The sequence below is a fragment of the Prionailurus bengalensis genome, chromosome B4, assembly GCF_016509475.1.
Source record: "Prionailurus bengalensis isolate Pbe53 chromosome B4, Fcat_Pben_1.1_paternal_pri, whole genome shotgun sequence".
Lineage (NCBI taxonomy): Eukaryota > Metazoa > Chordata > Mammalia > Carnivora > Felidae > Prionailurus > Prionailurus bengalensis.
In genome coordinates this window covers 126,902,484-126,927,076 of record NC_057358.1, presented here as the reverse complement: position 1 = coordinate 126,927,076, position 24,593 = coordinate 126,902,484, and the positions used below count along the sequence as shown (strand labels likewise).

The window sequence follows — 24,593 nt, the reverse complement described above, 5'->3', positions numbered from 1 at the left end:
ACGGTAATTCACTCCAGAGCTGTTTATAGAATCAAAAGAATGGGATACAACCTAAGTATTCAATATTAGGGAACTGACCATAAGATAGAACACAGTACAATAATTGAAAATGATGTTGCCAAAGAACATTCATGACATATACAGATGCTCATAATCTGAAAAGTGAAAAAGGCAAGCACAGAACAATATGTACTATTTTGTAAGGAAAATATTAAGCGCCTACAAACATTTGGAAAAAATATACAAGTTGTTAACATTTCAGGTGGTGGGATGGTGGGTCACTTAAATTTTTCATGTATTGATTATGTAAAAATGCTCCAATTTCTCCCTGATGGACATGTATTTCTTCCAAAGGGTATTTTTCATTTCTCAACAAGCCAGGTGCATGGTGGCTGATGGCGAGAACTCCTCGGAAGGGTTCGACCTCTGCTTCTTGCTTCTTTGGAAACAGAGCCATTTAGGTCAATATGACTGTATTCCTACAGCCACGTGTCTTCCCTGACTTCGCAGTTGAGGGTCTGGTCGTTCTGTCCTGAAAGAAGTTAGGTCAGGGTTCTGCAGGGCCCAGGAGCCCCCGCAGGACTGGTGTGCTGGCAGGCGAGGGGAGGTGATGACCCAAGCAAGGAGCCTGGAACAGCCTGGAAACAACTAACGGGAAGTGGGCACGTGGGGCTTGGGGGGCTTCCCTGCCAAAGGTTAAAGTCCCAACTGCTTGACATAGCATTTGAGGGCTTTCTGATCTGGCTCTCATACTTATCCCACTGGCTCCGCTCCTCACCAGCAAAACTCTTGTGACTCTTCAAATGGTCCACGCCCTGGTCCCTCAAAACCCCTGACGAGGTGTCTCCTGTCCCCACCCTCCTCCAACCAGCTCTCATCTCTCTGTGATGCTCTCCTATCCCACCAGCATCCCATACGCCTGCTTGTACTGCCAATGTCCCCTACGCCTACTTACCCCACCACCATCCCCTACGCCTACACCACCAACATGCCCTACGTTCACCGATGCCACCCACACCCCTACGTCCACCTACACCCCCGACATCTGCCTCCACCATCAACACCTTCTACAGCTACCTACACCACCATCAGCTACACCACTAACACCCTCTATGTCTGCCTACACCACCACCATCACCTACATCTATCTAGTACCAGTGTTCTCTAGGTACTACAAAGCTCTGAGCCTGTGGGTACAATCTGAAAAGGAGCAGGTGCTTAGAAGTCCAGAGGACCCACAGGGACTCTGCATGTATCTACTTAGGAGTCATTCCCCCCTTTGTAAGCTTTGGTCTTCTCTGACAAATTTGAGGCCAGGATTGGGTGTCCTCAGGGTCTCTCTACTCTGACAATGATCCCACCTCCCGGGCATCAGTCCATGCACCCCTGCCTCTCGCCTTTTGTCCCCTCCAGTTTAAGTGTAGGCACAGCATCTGACCTTTTCTATTAGTGTGAATATCAACTTCCAGAGACTAAGATGATGGCATTTCTTGAGGTCAGGAGGTCAAGTCAATGATGACTGCCCCTTCTGTCTTATCTCACCCACCAGAGGGAACATCAGACTCTGAGGGATGGTTAGGAATAGCCTAGATGTTTGATAACAGTGGATCTGACATCAGAATCCCCGCAGGAGGGCTTGTTTGAACAAAGGTTTGGATCCCACCTCCAGGGTTTCTGATTCAGCAGATCTGGGGTGGTTCTGAGACTAAATTTTGAGAACCATTATTTGAGACCTTCCAAGGTCTGGCCCCTACCCCCATTACTCGTCCGAACTCATCTACACTTTCCACTTGCTCAACACGCTCCAGCCAGACTCCTTGCTATTCTTCAAACATACCAGGCACATACCTGCCTCAGGGCCTTTGCACATACTATACCCACTATCTAGAAGACTCTTCCCCTGTTATCTGTATAGCTCTTCCCTAACCTCTTTGAAAATCTTTACTAAATTGTCACTCTCTCAGTGAGGCTTTTTCCCCTGCTTTATTTTTCTCTGTAGGACTTATCCTCACATAGCATACTATATATTTACATCATTGGTTTTGTCTCTGTCTCTCTGACTAGACTATAAGCTCCATGAGGGCAGGGATTTTTCTTGGATTTACTGCTGCATCCCAGAATAGCATCTGGCATACTGTAGGTAATCTAATATTTGTGGAAGAAAGAGAGAGAATGACAAAAGCATAGAGGGAAGGGAGGGAGAGATGGGGGGGAAAGGAAGCAGAGAGAACGGGGAAGGCAGAGGAAGCAAAGAAGGAAGGGATTTTACAGACAAGTAAATTCTTTCAATAGTTGTAGATCAACAACACGGGTGCCAACTTTGTTATTTTGCCAAGAGTTTTAAAAGCTCAGAAACTTTGGCGTGCCTGCACGGCTCAGTCAGTTAAGCTTCTGGCTCTTGGTTTCTGCTCAGGTCGTGATCTCACGGTTCATGGGTTCAAGCCCCATGTCGGGCTCTGCACTGGTGGTGTGGAGCCTGCTTAGGATTCTCGCTCCCTCCCTCTCTCTCTGTATCTCCCCTGCTCACTCGCTCTCTCTCTAAATAAACTTTTTTTTCCTTAAATCTCAGAAACTTCAATTACCATCTCCTACCCCATCAGGGCCCTGCAGGGTGGACCATAAGCTGCTGAGCACAGGGAAGCCTGGGTGAATGGCAGCCTGGAGTTGGATGACACGCAGCCTGTAAGGCACCAGACGGTGCTCTGAACACCATTTCGGGAAACAAAGGACACTTTGGCCCCACTGCCTTTCAAGTAACAGAGCAGAGGCTTTAGATTTCCCTTCAGATACCAACTCGAATACCTGGGACATTGAGGATGCTGAGGCCATCTCCAGGACACCTGCCACGGAGTAGCTGTTAGGGACAGAAGCACAGGTGTGCCAGACATTTGCTGTCCTTGCAAAAGACGCTCCATGACTACTGGCTGAATTCATGAACGACATTTGCCTGCCTGTAATATGCTGGCTGTCTAAGGGTACAAATACAGTGACATTTCAAGACACTGACAAATGCACATGCAACTTCCCAAGCTGTAACTCAGGAAGATTCCCCTGGATCCCCTGAACTCCTTGAGGGCAGGAACTTATTATCTGTGTATTCTCAAGAATAAATTCAAATTCCACCTCGGCTGGGCTTCAGTAAATATTTGCCCCCCCCCCCCCTTTTTCTTTAATGTATTTATCATTTCTGAGAGAAACAGAGAGAGAGAGACAGACAGGGTGCAGGGGAGGCGCAGAGAGAGAGAAGAAGAGAGAGAATCCCAAGAAAGCTCTGCACTGTCAGTGTGGAGCCCGATATGGGGTTTGAACTCACAAACTGTGAAATCATGACCTAAGCCAAAACCACGAGTTGGACAACTTAACTGAATGAGCCACCCACGCATCCCTGTTTTTCCTTTTAAGCTCAGAAATCAAGTTCTGGCTTCAGTGCCTATGTCTAGAGGGTCTGATTCTAAAGTATGAGAGAATTCATGAGAGCCTGGATGGTTCCGTCAGTTAAGCATCTGACTTTGGCTCAGGTCAAGATCTCGCAGTTCATGGGTTCAAGCCCCACGTCAGGCTCTGTGCTGACAGTTCGGAGCCTGGAGCCTGCCTCGGATTCTGCGTCTCCCTCTCTCTTTGCCCCTCCCCTTCCTGTCTCTCTCTCTCTCAAAAATAAATAAACATTAAAAAATAAAATAAAAAGTAGGAGAGAATTCAGGGCCACTGAGCCAAGTGCTTGGCACATAGTAGGTCCTCAATAAATGCCGACTGGTTGGTTGACTACAAGATCTCCCGACTTATCCAAATATGGAACACAGCTCTGTGGTGTGGACTGCTCCCGAGACTGCTGCTTTGTGCCCTCCTCAGAGGAGATGGTGTGGAATCTGTCTGGAGTGTCGTCGGCCTTGGCGAGCACAGGTGGAGGAGGGGGGAAAGCAGCAGGTGGCACACAGGATGGGAAGGAAGACCTTTGACTTGAGAAACAACCAGCTACTGGCTGACTTCCCCACATTCAGGGATCAAAGCAGGAAGGACAGTGGTTAAGATGAGAGTACCCACAGTCCCACAGGCCACAAGCGAGGGGGGCTGGATGGATGTGTTGCCAGCTTCCCAACACTTCCACGACGGCTCAGGCCATCATTGCTTCTACGCACCCCCCACCTCCCTGGTGCCAGGACCCAGCCCCCTGCCAGCCTTCCTTTCTCAAGGCTCAGGGAAAGAGGCTTCCTTCCAGTCTTCTCAGGAAGGAAGGGGGACAAGCCACTCACTCTTCACTGTGCCCCTCTTCCTCCCTTCCTTCTGTTGCTGAGTCATTAATGATGTGGCAAGTCCCTGTGATGGGTCTGTTACAGTGCCTGGTGCTGAGGATGCCACGAGAAAGAAAACACAGGCCCAGCCTACTTGTAACTCCCCGTCAGGGGAGAAAAGACCTGTAAACAGCTCACTGCACACCACGCCATTCGCTTCTGCCAACGCGGCCCACCTATCGCTGGTGGACATGAGCTGGTTTTATGTGACATGCAGATAAACACTTTTGTTCTGGGTTATGTGTTTATTTTCGTATATATTAAAAAAAATACAACTAGCACATCAAACCCTCTGTGTCACATGCATTTGGGCAGTAGATGTGTATTTGATAAATAAAACCTGTTCGTGAGACGTTGATTACAATAAAAATGTGAGATAAAGCACAGGGGGTAGAAGGAACTCATGGAGGTGCCATGCAAATGACTGAGGTTTCAGACACACTGGTAGTGAATGAAACACTGGGGGTTCAAATCCCGGTCCTGCTGCTTACCAGCATGGTGACTCTGAATGAGTTATTTACTCACCCGGGGCCTTGATTTCTTCCTGCATAAAGTGATTATGTCTACCTCATGGATGCTGATGTAGATAATTAACCTTGTAGGTGCAGATTCCTTGTCATTTTATTATCATGCCATCCTATTCTCCCTGTGCCTGTAATAGACGGTTGGAAAACTGCTGCACTTTTGGTTTGGTGGGGGAGGGAAGTGGCAAGTGCTCAAAGCCCTGAGTGGAGAGCCAGCCATGAAAACAGATAAGGGAATGAGAAGATGGCTTCATTTATGAGCCCAAGGAGCTGGGCGGGTTGGGGGGGGGGGGGCTGATGAGACAGGAGGCAGCCAGACAGTGGAAGCCCAGGCTTCCAAGCAGCAGCTGTTCCCGGGGCCCCAGCCCCACCGATCTCACTGGGCTGCAGCCCACCCGTGAAGGCACCGCACCTCGCCCTGAGCGGCACGTCAGAGCCACAGCACAGAAATTCTAACAGGCTGGGTCTCTTATAACACGGATGGCCCAGCAGGAGGGCCTCGGAAAAGACCTCCAAACTCCAAACACCCCTGGCAAGGGGAGAGACTTAAGTCTTTGATTCAGGTGGGCAAGGGGGTCCCTCCAACTTTGCTGTGCATAAGAGCAGGGGCTCCTAGGGTGAAACATCCATGCAATGGAATGGAGCTCAGCGATAAACACAGCAACACGGATGAATCTCAAGTGATTATGCGAGGTGCGCGAAGCAGAAGCAAAAGGCAGCCCCATGTATGGTTACAGCTCTCACGTTCCAGAGAAGGCAAAACCAGAGGGCCAGAGACTAAGCCAGGGATTGTCTGGGGTTAAAGGTAAGGATGTGGAGACGGTACGTGGAGACATCACTTCATAACCATAAGCCTGGCTGTCATCAAAAAATACAGATAATAACAAATGTTGGCGAGGAGGTGGAAAGGGGTCCTCAGACACTGTGGATTTGAAAAATGGTGCTGCCACTGTAGAAAACAATCTGGCGGTTCCTCGAAAGTCACCCTGTGACCCAGTAATTCCATAGGAAAACACACGTCCCCACAAAAACGTGTATGCCAGTGTTTGTAGCTGCATTATTTACAATAGCTAAAAAGCAGAAACAACCCAAATGTCTATCAACTGGCAGATGGATAACCAAATACAGCACATCCACACAATGGAAGATTGTTCATAGGGTGCCTTAACTCAGTCAGTTAAGTTCCGACTTTGATTTCGGCTCAGATCATGATCTCACTTCCTGCTGGGGGATCAAGCCCCGGGTCAGGCTCCGCACTGGGAGTGCAGCCTGCTTAAGATTCTCACCCTCCCCTCTCCCTCGCCCCCTCTCCTCGCCAACCCCTCTCGGTTTCTCAAAACAAAACAATGGAACATTATTCATTCATAAGAAGGAATGAAGTACATATAAATGCTACGACACAGAGGAACCTTGACTTGCTGGTCAGTGAACGAGGCCAGTCAACAAAAGCCCAGACTGTATAGGATTCCACCTGTACCAAATGCCCAGAATAGGCAAATCCTAGAGACGGAAAGTACATGACTGGTTGTCAAGGGCTGGGGCAGGGGAGGAGGACACAGGAAGAGGGAACAGACTGTGTGTAGGGCTTCCTTCAGGGGGGATGAAGGCGTCCCGAAACAGACTGTGGTGATGGTCATACAACTCTGTGAATATGTGCGCTAAAAACCATTGAATTGTATACCTTACACAGGTAAATTGTGTGGTATGTGAATTATATCTCAAAAAAGCTGTTATGGGGCACCTGGGTGGCTCAGTCAGTTGAGCGTCCGACTTCAGCTCAGGTCACGATGTCACAGTTTATGGGTTCGAGCCCCACATCGGTCTCTGTGCTGACAGCTCAGAGCCTGGAGCCTACTTCAGATTCTGTGTCTCTCTCTCTCTGTTCCTCCCCTGCTCGTGCTCTCTCTCTCTTCTTCAAAAATAAATAAAAACATTAAAAAAAAAAAGCTGTTACAAAAACCAAGAGATAATAAATTACCCCAAGTTAAAAACAATGTATGGGGATGTCTTAAGTACAAAGGGATAAAACGAGGGAACTTGAGGGGAGGTTAGCAGAAGAGTCTCTTGTCTGCGGTATTGGTTACCTGACCATGCATTTGTCAAAACTCACAGGACCATACGTCAAAGATGCAAATAAACTGGCCCATCCCAATCAATATGAAAAACGGTTACCCTCTCGTAGACACTGTGCTAAGCCCTGTACGTGCCTTGAATTATTTAATCCTTAAGACAAACTACTAAGTATTCGTCTCTGCATTTTACTTTCCCCAGTTTACTCTGGGCAAACGGAGGCTCAGAGAGGTTATGTGACTTGCCTGGGATCACAGTTAGGAAGTGTTCTCCGAATTTGAACCGAGTTCTGTCTGACTCCAGATCCCACGTCAGTAACCACTGTGCTCTGCCTCCCTACACACTGATCATCTGAAACATTCCCTGGGCACCTCTCTCAGGCAGTCTTCAATGGTCACCTGTCTGCTCATTACTGCCCCACTGGTGAGTTGCTTGAGGGCTGAGACGGTGCCTTAGGGTGCTCTATCGCTCAGAGCCAGTCACTTCAACAGGCACTCCACAAATGTTTGGGGATCAGGGTGTAATGAAAGAGAGGCAGGGAGAAAGCCATTTGGAAACGCAGACGAGCAGCCTAAGATGAGCTGAATTCCTGGGTCTCCTGACTCTTGGCCTCCAGCCTGGCCAGGATCAAATATCTGAGCTGGAGCTGAAGAGAGGGAGACCACACCGCAACTCCGGCACTCTCAATAGCCTGGGGGCAAAACACTTATCCTCCAGGCTGCATTCCTCCAAGATTCAGTGTTTCTGCTCCTGAAATAATTTCCTCATCTCACTAACTCACAGGAGGCAATGAGAACCAGGTGGTTCATACAGGCCACAGACTTCCTCCGTGTCTCTCAAACCCATTCCCTTCTCTCCATTTCAGCTGTCTCCCCAGGCTACCATCATCTCATTTCTGCCTACAGCCTCTGCCAGTCTCCTCCCCGGGCCTGATTTCACCCCAAAAGTCCCACAATCAGAGAAAAGGCTTGAAAACAGGAATCTGATCACATCATTCTCCTGATACCGAGGATAGCGTCGGCCCTTAAGGCTCCTTGATGAAAATGAGAAAAAGGCGCCCTCCTCCAGGCAGGCATAGGCCCTGTCCTGGGGCCCATGCCTTAATGAGTTGAGGCACCCCCTTAGTTGGCACCCTTGTACAGGACACAACCTGGGTAACTGTACAGGGCAATCCTGACCTTCACTATCTGCCCACTGCTCTGAGGACAAACACTAACCTCCTGCCAGGGGCCTCTAAGGTCCTGCTCAACATGACCCTGGTCTATTTCTGCAGGCCTTTCCTCCTCCAGGCTACGCCCCACCCCTCGCTGTGCCCTCCCCCTGCCGCCCCACCCCCCCACCTCCCACTGCACTCCACCCTCTGTCCAGACAGTCGGCACTGTTCTGGATTCCCTAAGTGTTCCATGTGTGCCCTCTCTTTGCGCAAACTGCTCCCTCTAAGACTGTGCAACGCCTGCACCTCTTTCAGCTCTCACCTTAGATGTCCCTCCCTTCACCAGAGCCTCACCTGACCCCACCATGCCAAACACATGCCTCCCTCCTGATACCCTTCTTCGCCCTGTACCATAATAGCCTGTTTACTCAGCTGTCTGTCCCCTGGACCCCAAGTTCTGCAAGGGCAGGAGCCAGCTGCTTCTTTGCCAGTGTATCTGGAGCACATATCTGGCATGAGGGAGATATTTACTGAATGAATGAATGAATCAATCAATCAATCAACTAATGAAGAGGTGAATGAGTAGGACACAGAATTTCAGATGGGGAAAGGGCCCCTGCTCACTCAGCTGGACCATCATTTTACTGAGGAGGAGGCGGATGCCCATGACTTTCCTCAGCTCACACGCATGCGGTCATTAGAGGCCAAGCCAACCCTCCACCCGCTACAGCAGGCAGAGAAAAAAAAACCCGCAGCAAAAGGGATGCTCTTTTAGGAGAAAGTCTGATGGCAAAATGCGGTGGAACACAGCGGTTAAGCCCAGGGATTTGCATTGCAATCAGAAGGCCCAGGGCTACTTACTAGCTGTGTGGCCGTGGGCGGGTGATTCAAACACGTTGGGTCTCCAATCTGTAAAATGGGAACTGGGGGAACATACTGCATGATGTGTGGGTAGCGATGAAAGAGACTCAGCATGAAAAGTACTTAGCACAGGGCCTGGCACTTGCTAATCAATTAAAATGAGCCGTGAATCCTGTAACTGAATAATGCTTCATATCTCCATGATGCACCCTCCTTCCCCTCCCTGCCCCCATTGGGCCCCAGGCCCAGGCTTTCCCCTTTGCCAATCTCTTCAGCACAAATCCTACCTCTGGCTCCCTCCCATCCCTCGCTATTGTGCAAGGCACAACTCAGATCTCACTAAAAGCAAACTGAGGACTTTCAGGGCTTTCAAACAACCCCCCTCAATCTAAAATATCCCCTTCCATGTCTGGGAAAGAAGAGGGAGGCTTTAATAATGCGGATCAGACCATGTTCCATACGAGGTCATTCATTTGCAAGGGAAGACCAGAACGTCTGGCAGATAGCACCTTTTTAAAAATATTCCCAACCTGTTCCCCCAGTATCTTGATGCTTGCAGCTTTGGGTAGGTTTTATTTTGGAACCAAAGGCTCCAATTGTGTTTCTCCTTTTAGATCTCTGGGTGGCACATTGCAAATTTACCTCTAGATCTCCAGGGAAGCAGAATAATGAATTATTAGCATTTTATCTGAGGGACGCACATCCCATAAAGTCGGGGAACAATGTGATTTTTCCCCCAAATTAATTTCATTTTATTCTAAAATGGCCTATAGAAAAGGAGTAGAAGAAATAGATTGTCTGTTTCCTGATCAACAAAGACCACCCTTTGCTTTGAGAGGAAAGAAAACAGTTCATTTTCCTGGATTACTGGATGGAAAGCAAACAGGAACTCTACCTCACCTAATGCACATGCATTTTGTGCTCTCATGGCTTTAATCCCACGGTCACTGGGGATGGTCAACAAGCATACCAGCAAGAGTGAGTCTGGATGTTTTTCTTAAGAGCCTGAAGGGCACTGTCTGTGTTTCCACAGCACTCTGTCTATACCTCTGACATGGTACTTCTCACATTGCCCTGCACTACAATTCTGTTCTTCATGCTTGTCCCACCACTAGGATATGCTTCTCAAAGTCAGGCATCTCCCCCTGCATCTTTATCCCCAGGTAGGATTGCCAACTACAATACCAAATGCACCGTTAAACCTGAATGTTAGATACGCATGCAATATTCAGGACATAACTTACAGTAAAAAATATTCCTGGGGCACCTGGGTGGCTCAGTCGGTTAAGTGTCTGACTCTTGATTTCCACTCAGGTGATGACCTCACAGTTCAGGAGACAGAGCCTTGCCTTGGGCTCTGTGCTGACAGCACAGAGCCTGCTTGGGATTCTCTCTCTCCCTCTCTCTCTGCCCCTCCCACATACCTGCCCACTCGCTCTCTCTCTCTCTCTCTCTCTCAAATAAACTTTAAATAATCCTTATTTATCTGACATTCAAAATTTCTTTGGCACCATTTTTTTTAAAATTTAATTTAATTTAAATTTTAGTTATCATACTGTGCAATGTTGGTTTCAGGAGTAGAATTGAGTGATTCATCACATACATACAACACCCAGGGCCCATTACAACAAAATGCCCTCCTTAGTACCCATCACCCATCTAGCCCATCTCCCATCCACCCCCCTCTGTCAACCCTCAGTTTGTTCTCTATCATTAGAGTCTCTTATGGTCTGTTTCCCTCTCTTCTCTTCCCCCCATATCTTCCCCTATGTTCAACTGTTTTGTTTCTTAAATTCCATATATGAGTAAAATCATATGACATTTGCCTTTCTCTGACTTATTTTGCTTAGCATAATACACTCTAGTTCCATCCACGTTGTGGCAAATGGCAAGATTTCATTCTTTTTGATGGCTGGGTAATATTCCATTATATATACATACACACACGTTTTATAAATATATATATATATATACATATATATATATATATACACACACACACACACACACATACATACATACACACGCATCTTCTCTATCCATTCATCAGTTGATGGACAGTTTAGGCTCCCTCCATAGTTTGGCTATTGTTGACAATGCTGCTATAAACATTGGGGTGCATGTACCCTTTCTAATCTGTATTTTTGTATCCTTTGGGTAAATACTTAATAGTGCAATTGCTGGGTCGTAGGATATCTATAATTTTAGTTTTTCGAGGAACCTCCATACTGTTCTCCACAGTGGCTGCACCAGTTTGCATTCCCACCAGCAATGCAAGAAGGTTCCCCTTTCCCCACATCCTCTCATTGGCACCCTTTTTATTTGCCAACTATGGCAATCTTAACCCCAGGGTTTCTTCTCAATTCATCCTCACGACTCTGAAAAATCATACCCATGCTTCCATTTTATAGTTGAAGAAACAAAGGCTCAGAGAAGCTAAATAACCTGCTGAGATTACACAGCTAGCGGTGGTAGCTCTGACTGTGAAATTCTACCTTTCCATCTACGTGCTCCATCCATGTTGGGGAATGAATGAAAGAAGGCATGCATGCATGCAAGACGGTGAGCGGCCAGGGAACCCGCTATGCACCTTACTCTGAGTCATCACTCCCTCCCTGGAATCCCAGCCACACTTCCTTATTAGCGAGATTGCTGCCCCACATTCTTCTTCTTGGGAAAGGGCCAGCTTCCTGGGAACAACACTGATGCGGTAGATGAGGCCAGGTTCTCCCTAAGTGAAAACAAATCTCCTGGTGCCAGGAACAGCGGGGGGGCGGGGGTAGGGGACTGGACAGAGCAGGCTGCTCACCATCCTGAGAAACCATGGCGCTGGAGCTCAAGGCCCAGACACTGACCACCCGCACCTGCAGCCGCCCTCCTCTGAGCTCAGAGCAGACAGAGAGCACAGGGCGGGGGTCCTACCTCCACTCCAGCCCCGTGACCTCACAAAGCTCACAGGGTAGCAAGGCAGGCTCACAGAGAGAGCCACACTGCAAGGTAGAGGGCAAATACCAAAGCGGTTCACACCCTGGCTGCTCCCTCCGCCTGGTACTCTCGGCCCAAACCCCTCACTTCTGCTTGAGGGTCCCACCCCCAGAGGCCTCCCAGCTGCCCCCTCTAAAAGAGCACCCCCTGCAGTCTCTACCTGGAATCACCATCCATTTGTTTACTGCAGGCCTCCATCACAGACCTGAAGTTCATGAACAGTCCCTCTTGTTTAGTGCTTTTGTTTCCTTCACTACTACAGCCATAGCGCCTAAAACACTCTCTGGCATACATTAGGTGCTCAGAACATACCTGCTGAGTGAAAGACTGAATGGAGGTCCCTGTTTAAAGAAAAATAATAAATATATATGGGCATGGATACACACACACACGTACACACACAACATAAAAACCCAACTAAAATTAAATACAAGTAATGAAGTGCAGGGTGGGGGGGTATTTCTAGGTAAGCCCTTCAAGGACCCCACCACACGTCTTCACACATATACTATTATTCCTTCTCTCTGAAATGCACAAACCATTCATCTTTCACAGCCCAACTCAGTTGCCTCTTTCCCGCAGAGGATGTCTCTGACCATTTCCCCCTGCTTCCCACCCCGCTAGAGAGCCCATTACCCCACCCTCTCTTTTGACTCGCTGGTGCTGTTACGGTTGGGGTTATGTTCCCGCATTATAATTTGTTAAATCGCACATTTTGCTGTCCTTGTGGCAGATTGCATTTTACCAAAATGGCTGCAGTCATCTGTGCCGTGGCACGTGCTCCTCTGCAACGTGACCTTGCCACTCCCCGACATGGATGTGGGGCTCCTCCCCATCCCTCGGAAGCGGGCTGTGTGCTGTGCCTTTTGGCCAACTGTGAAAGTGACTCCGCACCAGTTTGGGATGTAGCCGTTAACTGAACCGGAAGCTTCCACCTTCCACCTCTTGGAAGCCAGCCACCATGGCAGAAGGGCAATTACCCTAAGACCTCCATGCTGCGTTTAGTCCAAGCCATGTGGAGAGGCCCCAGAAGACAAGATGATGTGTGGAGATGGGTGGAAATGTGTCAAGGCACCAAACGGTGTGTGTAAGGAAGCCATCTTGGAGTGACTCCTCTAGCCCACCTCTTGGCAACCCCAGGGATGTGCAAGCCAGACGTGTGCATCGGAGATGAACTGCCCGACCGAGCCCTTTCCAGATCCCTACGCACAAAGCTGACAGCAAAATCAATGGGTTGCTTTAAGCCACTAAGTGTTGGGGTAGTTTGGCTTGAGCACTAGTGAATTGAAACACCCTTGAAGACAGGAACTCTATTTTATTTAGTTTTACATCCCCTAATCTAGAACAGCGTGAGGCTCACAGCTCAATAAAATTCTGCAGGGTTGAACTGGCTCAGATTGAATTTAATTTCCCCCAATTTAGAAGGACTACTTTAGTAAATAAAGCCAAAATGTCCTGAGTCATCAGCTGAAGGTACTACCTGGCCCATGTGAAAAGCGGAAGGGTAGAGTTTACATGGAAATTTATAGAATATTACATGCTACTCTAAACAAAAGACTTTTACAGGGATGAAATAAAACTACGATTATCCCCAGTAAGTTTTAGGAATATTGCCGGTTATGACAGTCACTGTAAAAACATCGCATAAAAATACTCCAGTTTTGTGTCTGGTGCCAGGGAGCCCTGATGTATTTTTCTTCATTCCCTGCAGGACCAGAATGGGGGTGTGATCCTGTGGCCTTGGCTATTTACTCTCAGGCACCCGGGGATAGAGTCTGGGAAGCCAGCATCTTCGTCTTTAGTAAAAATTGCATTTACTTTGTATTGTCTGAAATTTAGGAGCAGTCTCAGTTTGAAGGACTTTCTGTTCTGTGATATTTCCTGTAACTGAGATCTGGCTATAGGATACCTTCACAGGACCGTCACAAAGGCCATTCTCGGGTCTGGGATACCCCTTCATGTACCTCCTAGCTTTCCTCAGTGGGAGTGCTTCTCCAAAATCCTCTGTCTTGCTCCCACCTAACTCTAGACCTTCCATCTCTCCCAAAATCATAAACTCAGACCCAAAAGGGATCTCAGAGTTACCGATGTCATGCCCCGGTCAAATCCCTGCTCCAGAGCAAAGGCCTTTGTCTTCCACTGTGCAGGGCCAGTTGAGTGGGAATAGGTACAAACCACTTCAAAAGCCCCAGGTGTGAGTCATGATTCCACTATTTATAGACAATGAGACCTTAGACAAGTCACATGACCTCACTGGGTCTAATCAGGCAAAGGACACTCATGGGACTCCCATGAGGACTGCATGAGATATGTGTGTGCTGTGAATGAACTAAATGAATGGGTGAACAAAGGAATGAATGAACATTGCTGATGAGGACTGAGACCAGTATTAACCATCCATCAGCTTCGGCCTGAAATAATGGCTTTCTTGCTGCAGCCCCAGGAGCCCCATAAAAACTCCCCTCTCTGACATTCTAGATCCCACCTTCATTCTCTGGAGTTTCTGCATGTTGCAACTGCATGGTTTCCCGCTTTCTGGGACCACCCTGCTTCTGGAAGAAGCCTCATTCTGGCATGGGCAAACCTTCACCTTAGTGACTGGGTCAGGGATGGGTTCCACCAACATCTGGTCAGAATCAAAGCGCATAGGACGTGTTTATGAGGAAAGGAAAGTGCTTTCTCGTGTCCTGATTTAACAGGAGGAAGTCAAGTCTGGGGTAGCGACAGCCAACTGGCTGGCACATGAGAAGCTGAGCTGAAGATAAACCCACGCAGGGAGGAAGCTACAGCTGAAAAGGGCAAGGGGCAGCTGAGGTCTGAGGTCATGATGGGAGTCCTCAATCAAGCAGCTCGTGCAGCCAATCCTGTTCCTGGACTCCTCATTTACACTGGCCAATACTTCCCTTCTCTTTATGTTTACATGAAGTCTGGGTTGGATGTTTTATCACTTGAAACTAATACCAAGCCCTTTCTCTCCACAGAAAAAAATCGTTTCTCACAGAAGTCTACCTTCATGGAGAGTTCTAAAATCAGAGAAATGGGGCTCGCTTAGGCAGCACACATACTAAAATTAGAAGGATACAGAGAAGATTAGTGTGGCCTCTGTGCAGGGGTGACACACAATTCGTGAAGCTTCCATACTTTAAGTAAAATAACATAAAATCAGAGAATGGAGCATCTTCTTGGTCTTGGGCCTTAAAGATGTATTTTTCAGGCCCACTGAAGTGTCCACTTATTTATAAAGGGTCCCTCTGTTCCCCTTCACACTTGACTTTGCCCATCTTTTCAACCCTGAGACAGTCCATGGTGATTCACCGACAAGATACTTCACACTCATCCCTGAACACTAAATATCCTGCAAACAGAGGCAAGTAAAAAGGGACTCCCCTTCCAGACAGACAGAACCTCCTGAGGGCCAGTAAAAGCAAGAGAGGTATCCGGCTGAAGCTTCTGGTGAGCCAGGATAAATGACCAGGCTGGAAGACCACTGTCTTCCATTGGAAATAAACAAGGTCTGACCATGAAATCACGAGTGCTTTCTAGAGCAACTGCAACTTCTTTTAGAGACCTTTTATGTACTAGAGTGACTTTAAATTTTTTTTCAACGTTTTTTATTTATTTTTGGGACAGAGAGAGACAGAGCATGAACGGGGGAGTGGCAGAGAGAGAGGGAGACACAGAATCGGAAACAGGCTCCAGGCTCCCAGCCATCAGCCCAGAGCCTGACGCGGGGTTGGAACTCCCGGACCGCGAGATCGTGACCTGGCTGAAGTCGGATGCTTAACCCACTGCGCCACCCAGGCGCCCCATGTACTAGAGTGACTTTAAAAGCAAATCAGTCATTTTTGAAAATCAGAATTTACTTTTATCAATATAATCAGGTTGTTCAATTAAAACATACAGAAATATTAAATCTGTATTGAAGCTCAAAAGTGTGTGGAATCAAGATTATGTTCATTATCAAGTACAGGGACAATGACTTTAACACAGAAGGCATGGCCTGTCTCCATGTTCGCTTTAGCAAATCTTTAAAGTGACCCAGAACACCAGGACCATTCCTCAGTGCTAAAGGATGAGCTGGCCACAAGAGTGTCAGCCATCACCCCTTTATGAGGCCAATTACATCCAGTGGTTTTGGGGGCTCAGGGTGAATCATTCAAGAAATACTTGTCTGAGGATGAGATCTCAGAGAAACCCAACCTCTGAAGTCCTGGGATTCACTGGCAAAAAGTTGCAAGCATGAACTGGAAATATCTGTTGCCTTTTTTGACAGGCACTTCTTCAGCCTGAAAAACAACAGGTGCCATTCACCAGCTACAACGGGCACTGCGGGCTGCCAACCCAATCGATATCCCTTCCTGTCCTCTTCCATAGTAAGAGCACTCTGATTGGGGAGTCATGGTGGGAAAAATATGTCCAGCTAAAGAACTGAATTTCTCAGCCTCCCTTGGAGAAATGGTGGCTGCAGAGGGGCCAAGCGTTGGTTAAAGAGATATAAGCAGAATTAATAGATGGGGCCAACAGTGAGGCTCCTTAAAAGAAGGGCTTTTCTCCACCCTTCCTCATTCTTTATCATGCTTAAAATGCAGAAAGGATGACTGGAGCTGTATCAGCCATCTTGGGGCCATGAGGTATCTTGAGAATGCAAACCATGTGCTAAAGATGATAGGGCAGAAAGACAAAGGAACCTGAGATGCTATAGAATCACCTACCTGACCTTGAACTGCCAACCTGCCTTGGGCTCTTATAAGAGAGGAAAAACAACTCCTTGCCTTGTTTAAAGCCAGTTAGTTTGGTCTCTGATACTAGCTACCAAACACAATCTGACGTCAGATTGGCCAATTAAAATCAAGCTTATTGGTCAAGAAAGCCACCTTCAATTCTGGCCACCTTTAGCAATTGGAATGCTCTAACTGGATACTACATAGGTTTGTGCTCTAATTCTGGAAGCTTTGATCAAGTAATATCTTCACTGAGCACAGGGCAGGGAAAGGGGCAAAAGAATTGAAAGGTCCAGACTCTGCCCTCGAAGAGCTTATGGGTAATGGGAGATGCAGGTCAAAGCCACAGCAAAAGATTTCCAACAAAAGGACCCATGTGATCCACATATGAAGCATTTCAGACAGCAAAGGCAAGGGCTGTGGGATTTCAAAGAAGGGAAAATCTGCTTGTTCTGGGACAGCCCCAGGAAGGATGTAGGGCTTGACTTGCAGCCATGCAGCTGAGAGGAGGGGAAGAAAGGAGCCATTCCAGGTGGACAGATTGCTCGAGCAGAAGCTTGGAATTAGGAATGAAAGTGTTTGGGGGAAGATGGGAGTAGCCTGGGAAGCTACAGAGGTTCCACTGAGGCAGGTATTAGGATGTACCAGGATGAAAAGCTTGTACTTGACTCTGTAGCCAATAGGGAAATAGTACTCAGAGCGTGGCTGGGGTGCCAGGAGGGATGGACTGAACAGGAAGAGCAAGACTAAGGTGAGGCTCTAGTAAGGAGGCTGACTGTGGTCTGTATGGTCCTGAGACACTCTGGTCGGAGATGGGGGTCAGTGGCTCTGGCCCATGTGGCAGGTGGAATGATGGTGGCAATGGTATGACCACAATCCTTGTAGCTGAGAGTCACTCTGAATGGTGAGAGAGACAGAGCAACTGACCACGTGTCATCCCTCCTCCCCTCTCCTGCAAGCAGGCTTCTCGGATGGAAGCTTCAGCACTTAGACTCCTCCCATCCCCCAAAGGAAAACAGAACATGAATCTGGCATCCATAGGCAAAGAAGGATGATAGCTTCAGCCGATGGATAGTTCGGGATTCCAGACACAGGATCATGATGACTGGGAATGGAAGGGAACTCACCTGTCATCAAGAAACCCCAGAATTCTAGAATAGCGTGGGCTCCTGGAAGGTTCCTCGGGGATAATCGCACCCATTGGTGTTCAAACTGGGTTCCATACTGGAGTAGGGTCCACTCTTCACAAAGGGGATAGTGATCAAACAAAAACAGATCTGCTTTTTGTGTTTCCTATATTTAGGTTCCCAGAAAGGCTGCATTCCAAACCTGAGGGTTGCTACCAAGTCTGAAGTCCACCAACAACCCAACTCCCTTCCTCATCTTACAGATGAGGGTAATGCTGTTCCCATTCACTGAGGGATCCTCAGCTCCCAGCACAAGACCGGCCACGAGGTAAGTGCTTTAGAAACACCTTCCAAACAGAGCTATGAATGAAAGTGGTTACAGGTGGCTTTCAGTGGCAGGGCCCCAGTGACTCAATCCCCATCACGCCTTTGGCTCAGCGTGGCCCAGTTATGCAGGGGCCGTGCTCGGGCGTGTGCTAACAGCATCCTCAGCTCCTCTGCTCACAGAGTTCCCAGCTACCAGTAGCTTGGGAGTCTGCCTCCCTGCCCCCCATTTGGCCGGCTGTCTCCAGCCTCCACTGCAGCTCATATCATCCTGCACCTGAGGAATCGCACGAGCTTCCCAGGAGCATCAAGTGCATCAAATTCATGGTTGTCTTTCCAGCCCCCAGCACTGCCCTTCTTCTCCTCACCAAATTCCTGATTAAAAAAAAAAAAAGAAAGAAAACAACCCTGGGTAAGTCTTTGAAGACACACTTGGGAACGTGCAGACCGTTATAGTGACTGAGCTAGGGAAGGGCTCCATCCTGGGAAGTCTCTGGTGAGCCTCCCAGGAGTGTTTTTTCTGTCTGGTGCTCATTGTTCTTCTAAAATGGGAAGGTTGGCCGCTTAATCAGCCCCCCCAAGGGCTGTGTCAGTGCCTGCGGAGCTGTAGGAAAAGGGACTGGTGAATTGTACAAGGGAGGAAACACACCGCAGGGCCACACCTCTAAGCCCAAACACCCATGGACCAAATTGCCTGTCCTGTCCAGATTTGTAGACGACGCAAGGCACCATCAGCAGCGAGCAGGGAGAAGCCGGAGAGGGATCACTCTTTGGTTTTGTGCTAGATTCTAACGATCTCAACAACTGCATCATAGTATGAATGTGAGTGTGTATGTGAGACTGGGTGTGAGTGAGTGTGCATACGTGTGAGATGCGCAGTGCAATTCTCAGAGTGGCCTGAGGCTGATCTCAACTCGGTTTCTTAATGTCACCAGCACGGGATCATTTTTTCCCACTAGGCAACTCAGTTCCTGGGCCTCTTCTTGAGCCTACAAAAATACCCAAAGCCTTAAAAGTGAAAATTGTCAGCTCCAAAACATGAAAAGAAAACCGCAAAGCCATAATGAATAGCTGTGTAATTAAGCGGCTAAAACCTGTAACATGAAGTCAACATCATGAACTGCTGACGTCAACATTCGTTACAATTTCATTACATTCGGGGGGGGGGGGGGTTGGACGGGAAGGGCTGGTTAGATTTTTCTCATTTTGCAAGAATTCCTGAGGATACATGATGACAGCAGAGAAATCAGAGCCCACCGAAAAATGAGACGTATGTGTGGCAAAACAATTCCAAAAGCAAAATCATTACAATTTGTTTTTCCAGCCATAATATAAATTTGATGGGGTATGTCTGGGCGTGATGTGGGAAGGTGCCTCCAAAGGCAGGGAGGCTGGAATAAGGAAGATGTTAAAACTACCTACGTGACAGTCTGCCAATTTCAGCTATCAAAACTCAACTCAGATCAGAAGCCTTGGCAAATGCCCGATTTCTGACAAGTCTGCTGGACTAATGTAGGCCCGCATACACACACACATGCACACACACATGTGCACACACACACACACACACACACACAATGGCTGCCTGTTTTCCTGGTACTGCTGAAGTTAATAAACACTTGCCCTCACTTCTTCCAAATGGAAACAAACTGAAGCTTTCCTTGATATATGATGTACTATCAATAACCTCCTACTTCTCCTTTCACAGAAAACTCATTTTCCTTTAAGGAAAACATGATGAATGATTAAGATCCATAACAGAGACCCTGTGCACAGAATACGTAAGGATTTCTAGTTGTGACAAGCCTTTGCAATGGAAAACTTTTGGCAAACTGAAAACAAAGGCAAGAAACCTGTCCGGGAGCGTGTCTCCCACTGGGCACGCCCCCTCTTTTCAAGTGCCCAGTGCAACACGGAGCAACTTCTTGTATACAAGAACAGGATGGATTATACAGCTGAGCTAAGGCACACCAGCCTTCGTGAGCCTCTGAACTTGTGCTTTGTTTCAGAAAGAGTTTGCTCAGGCTGGGCCATAGATTCCTCTAGAAAGTCCACAAGTGGAGAGGCTCTCATAGCCCATTCTTAGGCGTGGGAAGCTGCCTAAGGGGCTGTGTCCTGCAGAGTACAGCAGGAACCCTCCTCCTTTCTGCGTGGACATCCCATGGACTTTGTGACCTTTAAGCAGCAGCATCTGAAGCCCATGAGAAGCCTCCTGCAATGGCTGAAGATGTAAAGGTAGGGGCCAAGGTCAGATTCAAGGCTCCATTGAACCTTGACCTGACAGGCTGCAGGGGAGGGGCACAGTAACCCCATACCTCCAAAGGTTAGGAGGGCCAAAAGCTGGGGTAACCTCCACATCCTGGTTAGTCTTCAGATGGGACCCCTGTGTACTCTTCCTCCCTGCCTTGGGATATTCAATCCAGTTTCTCAAAACTCTTGAGCACCCACAGGGGTGCCTGGGTGGCTCAGTCGGTTAAGCGTCAGACTTCGGCTCAGGTCATGATCTCACGGTCCGTGAATTTGAGCCCCGCGTCGGGCTCTGTGCTGACAGCTCAGAGCCTGGAGCCTGCTTCAGATTCTGTGTCTCCCCCTCTCTCTGACCCTCACCCGTTCATGCTCTGTCTCTGTCTCAAAAATAAATAAACATTAAAAAAAAAAAAAACAAAAAACTCTTGAGCACCCACAATGCACAAAGGGCCGACTTGGGACACACAGAAAGAGCACCGGACTAGGATTCAAACAGCTGCCCCATGCTGCCACTTACTTAGCGACCTTGAGCAAGACAGGTCACCTCTGGCACCCTCAGAATGAGGCCACTAATGCCTACCACCCATGCTAATACGCAGGGCTGTTAGGAATACTGATAGAAATAATTGATGGAATTTTGTAAACTGTGGAGGCCTAAAGAATGAATAGTAACAAGCACTGTGGGGTTCACAATTACAGTTAGTGCAACCTGAAAAACAGCAAACGTTTCCTCTTCTCTTCCAGGGGCCCCTTGCTTCAAGGCTACTCAATTGGCAGATGAGTTTGCTCCCTGAGGAAGGGGGAAGACGACACAGACCTGAGTTAGTCAATAGGAGCATGAGGTTAAACTGGCTCAGCTTAAGCATTTGAATCAATAAGTGTCACACTGTTCCAGGGAAAAAAGTGGTCCTGGTCTTTGTAATCCCAAAACTGGACTACATACCGGTAGCGACGTGTGCTTTTCCTCCTATAACAGTGCCTAGTGTTTAGTAGACGCTGAACTACTTCTCAAATGAAGGACAAAGAGAGATGGAGAGAGACCAACAAAACCACAAACACTGAGTCATGGTGGGGGGTACTGGGGGTGGGAATAGATACACGGTTGCTTTCTCTTTACCATTCCACATTGCCAATCTGATTAAATTGATTATTCGTCTAATCGCTGATTCTTTTTTTTTTTTCCGCTGTGGAACTGACCAGCTGTCTTATCATGGTCTAGACACAGTCTTAGTGTTATTAGAACATTTAAGGAGTTCTCACGGGTCACACTGCACCCTTGTTGCCGACGGCCAGCATGGGTCACAGGACAGCCTGCCAATGGCCCACCAGGTGGCCAGGGCGGGACTCCCAGCTCCTGCACCCTGACAGCACAGCCCTCAGTGGGTCTCTTCAGCCTCTCTGACTCAGTTCCCGAGGCTGTGCGGGGCACACTAAAGATACCGACCTCATCAGTGGGGCTGGAGGGACTGAGCTGAAAGAATGTCTGGAGAGTGCTCTACACTGATTCCGACTCAAGGCGGACCTCAATCAACAGGACAAAGGGTTGAATCACAGTTGAGGAAAGGAAACAAAGCCTTGTTTCTTTTTCCCTGGAGCAGTATGGCAGCATGGATGCCAAGCTGGGATTCAGGGAGCTAAGGCCCAGGTCCAGCCGTGAAGTGAGGACCTTCCACTTTCTCTGACCCGCTCATCTGCCAACGGTGGTGCGGCCCCACGCACATCTCTTAATCCCCCTGGCTCTCAGATGTCTGGTTTGCAAACTCCATCAGACACCCATCTGAAGGCAGCAGGGCTATACCAGGAGCCTTGTGTGGCTTCTTCCAGTTCGAAGATCCAAAAGTCTATATGCAGATACAGCTTTCAGCTTTGAATGAGAGCAAGGTGCCGTCTCACAGGAGGAAAGTGGGTATAAAGGAATAATGAGGAACCATTCTTTTTCTCTTCTTCAAAGAGAGAGGCAAGCTTTGAAAAGGAGAGTTTTTCAGGGCTGGGAATTTAGAAATACAGGGGAAGACTCCCAGCCCGTTGGCCAGTGGTTAGCTCCAGGCTCTTGGTTTGCCTGTTAGTGAAGTTTCATTGATCCATGGCTCATTTCACAGACTACAAAATATTCACTCAGTGCCCACTGTGTGTGGACACCGTTCTAAGTCTCGGGGTGATGGTGGGGAGTGAAATATACAAATACCCTGCTCGCATGGAGCTTGTGTTCCATGGCCTCATTCATTCATTGAACAAATCTGTGTAAGTGCCAACTGTGTGCCCACTAGAGACCCAGAGATGAACAAGAAATCGCCTGGCCTATAAAGATGGACAGGGAAGTGGACTGTTCACAGTATAACCTGATGGGTAGTACAGTAGAGGTTTCAGGGGACTAGGGACTGAGAATTTCAGAAATAATAGCTGTCATGTATCAAGCACTCACTGCCCCACACTAAGTGCTCATAAGTATCATGGCATTTCGTCCCAGCCCCAAAACATTCCTATGTGCTGGGGGCGGGGGAAACTAAGGCCGGGAGAGAAGAACTCACCCAAGGCCACCAGCCAATAAGGGATGATGCCACGTTGTGAACCCAGGCTGTCTGATCTCAGACGCTTGGCTACATAGCAAGATACACCATAGAGACTCCTCCCCAGAAAATCAGCCAGATTAGACATTTTAATGAGCAAACAACTTAAGCCATAACATCCCAAAGCCCCCATCTTCTACACTGGGGTTTAGGAATTCAGGACTGATCCTTTGGTTGATGTAAAACTGATTTACTCCCGGAACTTATTAGGAAAAAAATATACATATTTAATACAGAGGCAAGCCAGCTTTAAACCTCAGACCTCTGAGAGCCATAGGTGAATGTAGCAGCACTGACAAATGAAAGCAAGCACTTTGACCTGGAAGGTCGGAACGTGTCTGGCTGGACAGGGTTATTTTTGGTTCAGAGATGACTTTGATGAGTTCCACCTTTGCTCCCTTGTATCAAAAATGGCACCCAGGAGGTGAGGATGCAACAGTGAAGGGGGGATAAAAAGAAGAGCTTTGCATTAGGAGAAAAGCAGAATTGCAAACAATAAGGAGGAGGGGGAGAGAGGAGACATCTTAGACTTGGAAACATCTAATTGGACCCTGCATCCCACCAGCTCTGTTTGTTGCCAATAATGGTTCTTCTTCTTTCTTCCATCCCCTTGGGATCCTGGAGCTCTACAAGGTTCCAAGCACAGCACCTACCTAACTCTCCCTTCCCTATTCCACTTGGCTCAGTGCTTCTCCCAGCCCCAGGGGGACACACCCTCCTGGTCTCCACAGCCAAAGCCAAACAAAGCACAGAAACAGGCACATGGTGGCATCCCGGCTCCCTGAGTAGCTGAGCCTCCTAGGATGTCAGAGCAGGAAGGACTTGCTAATCTTCCAGACCGGTGCTTTGCAGACTCTATTTGGAACAAACAGAATCCCTTTCTCAAATGCATCTTATGCAAAAGTCAAATATACTAAAACAGATGGAAGGGTAGCAGCTCTGGTGAAGTGAGTGTGCAGGGTGGGACGGGAAGCCTCCCCACTTGAATGCCCTTTATAGAACTTTCAGACAGTGAATTGGTCTAATCCCCTCAGTTTGTAGATGACACACTGAGACCATTTTGCCTCCGTCCCTTTGAGAAAACATACCAAACATCTTCCTGGTTCATTACGGTTAGTGTGGTCCCCATCAGGCACCTTGATCCTGCTTGTTTTCTTCGGGCCCAAAGTGGTCCCTGGGGTGGCAGGCGAAAATACCCCCACAGCTCAGGACATGATGGTGGTGACTACCTCGCAGGCCACAAGGCACAGATGAGCCCTTCCTCCTCCTAGATGCTTTCTTCCATTGACTATGAGGACATTTCTGTTCTTTTTACTGGCTCCTGCTTCTCAGCGTCCTTTGCTGGCTCCTCCTCGGCCTGGCCCACGGAAAGGCCCAGCCCTTGGCCCACCTATCTCTTCTACACTCATTCCCTAGGGGACTTTGTCATGTCTCATGGCTTTAGAAACCATCTATATGCTTCTGACTCCTAAGTTTATACCTGCAAACCAAAGTCTTTCCTGAATGCAGCCATGATTATCCAACCACCTAGCTGACATTTCTACCTAAGGATCTCAAAGCCTCCTTAAGCTTCGCATGTTCCAAACTGGACTCCCAATCTCTCTGCCATCTGCAAACCTGTTCATTCCCCAGTCTTCCCCAGCTCAGTTTATGCAATTCCATCCTTCCAGTTGTTCAGACCAAAAACCCTGCAGTCATCCTTGACTCCTCTCCTTTCCTGACCGC

At 48.1% G+C, this 24,593-nt stretch overlaps 1 protein-coding gene and 1 non-coding gene across 2 annotated transcripts in view; one reads left to right on the top strand and one right to left on the bottom strand.

The window, feature by feature from the left end:
• Window positions 1–24,593, bottom strand: part of BTBD11 (BTB domain containing 11) — a 316,953-nt gene that overhangs the window by 276,675 nt on the left and 15,685 nt on the right. The window lies entirely within an intron of this gene.
• Window positions 14,923–15,028, top strand: LOC122474140. Its single transcript, XR_006294827.1, has one exon. It is a non-coding gene; the product is annotated as a U6 spliceosomal RNA (small nuclear RNA).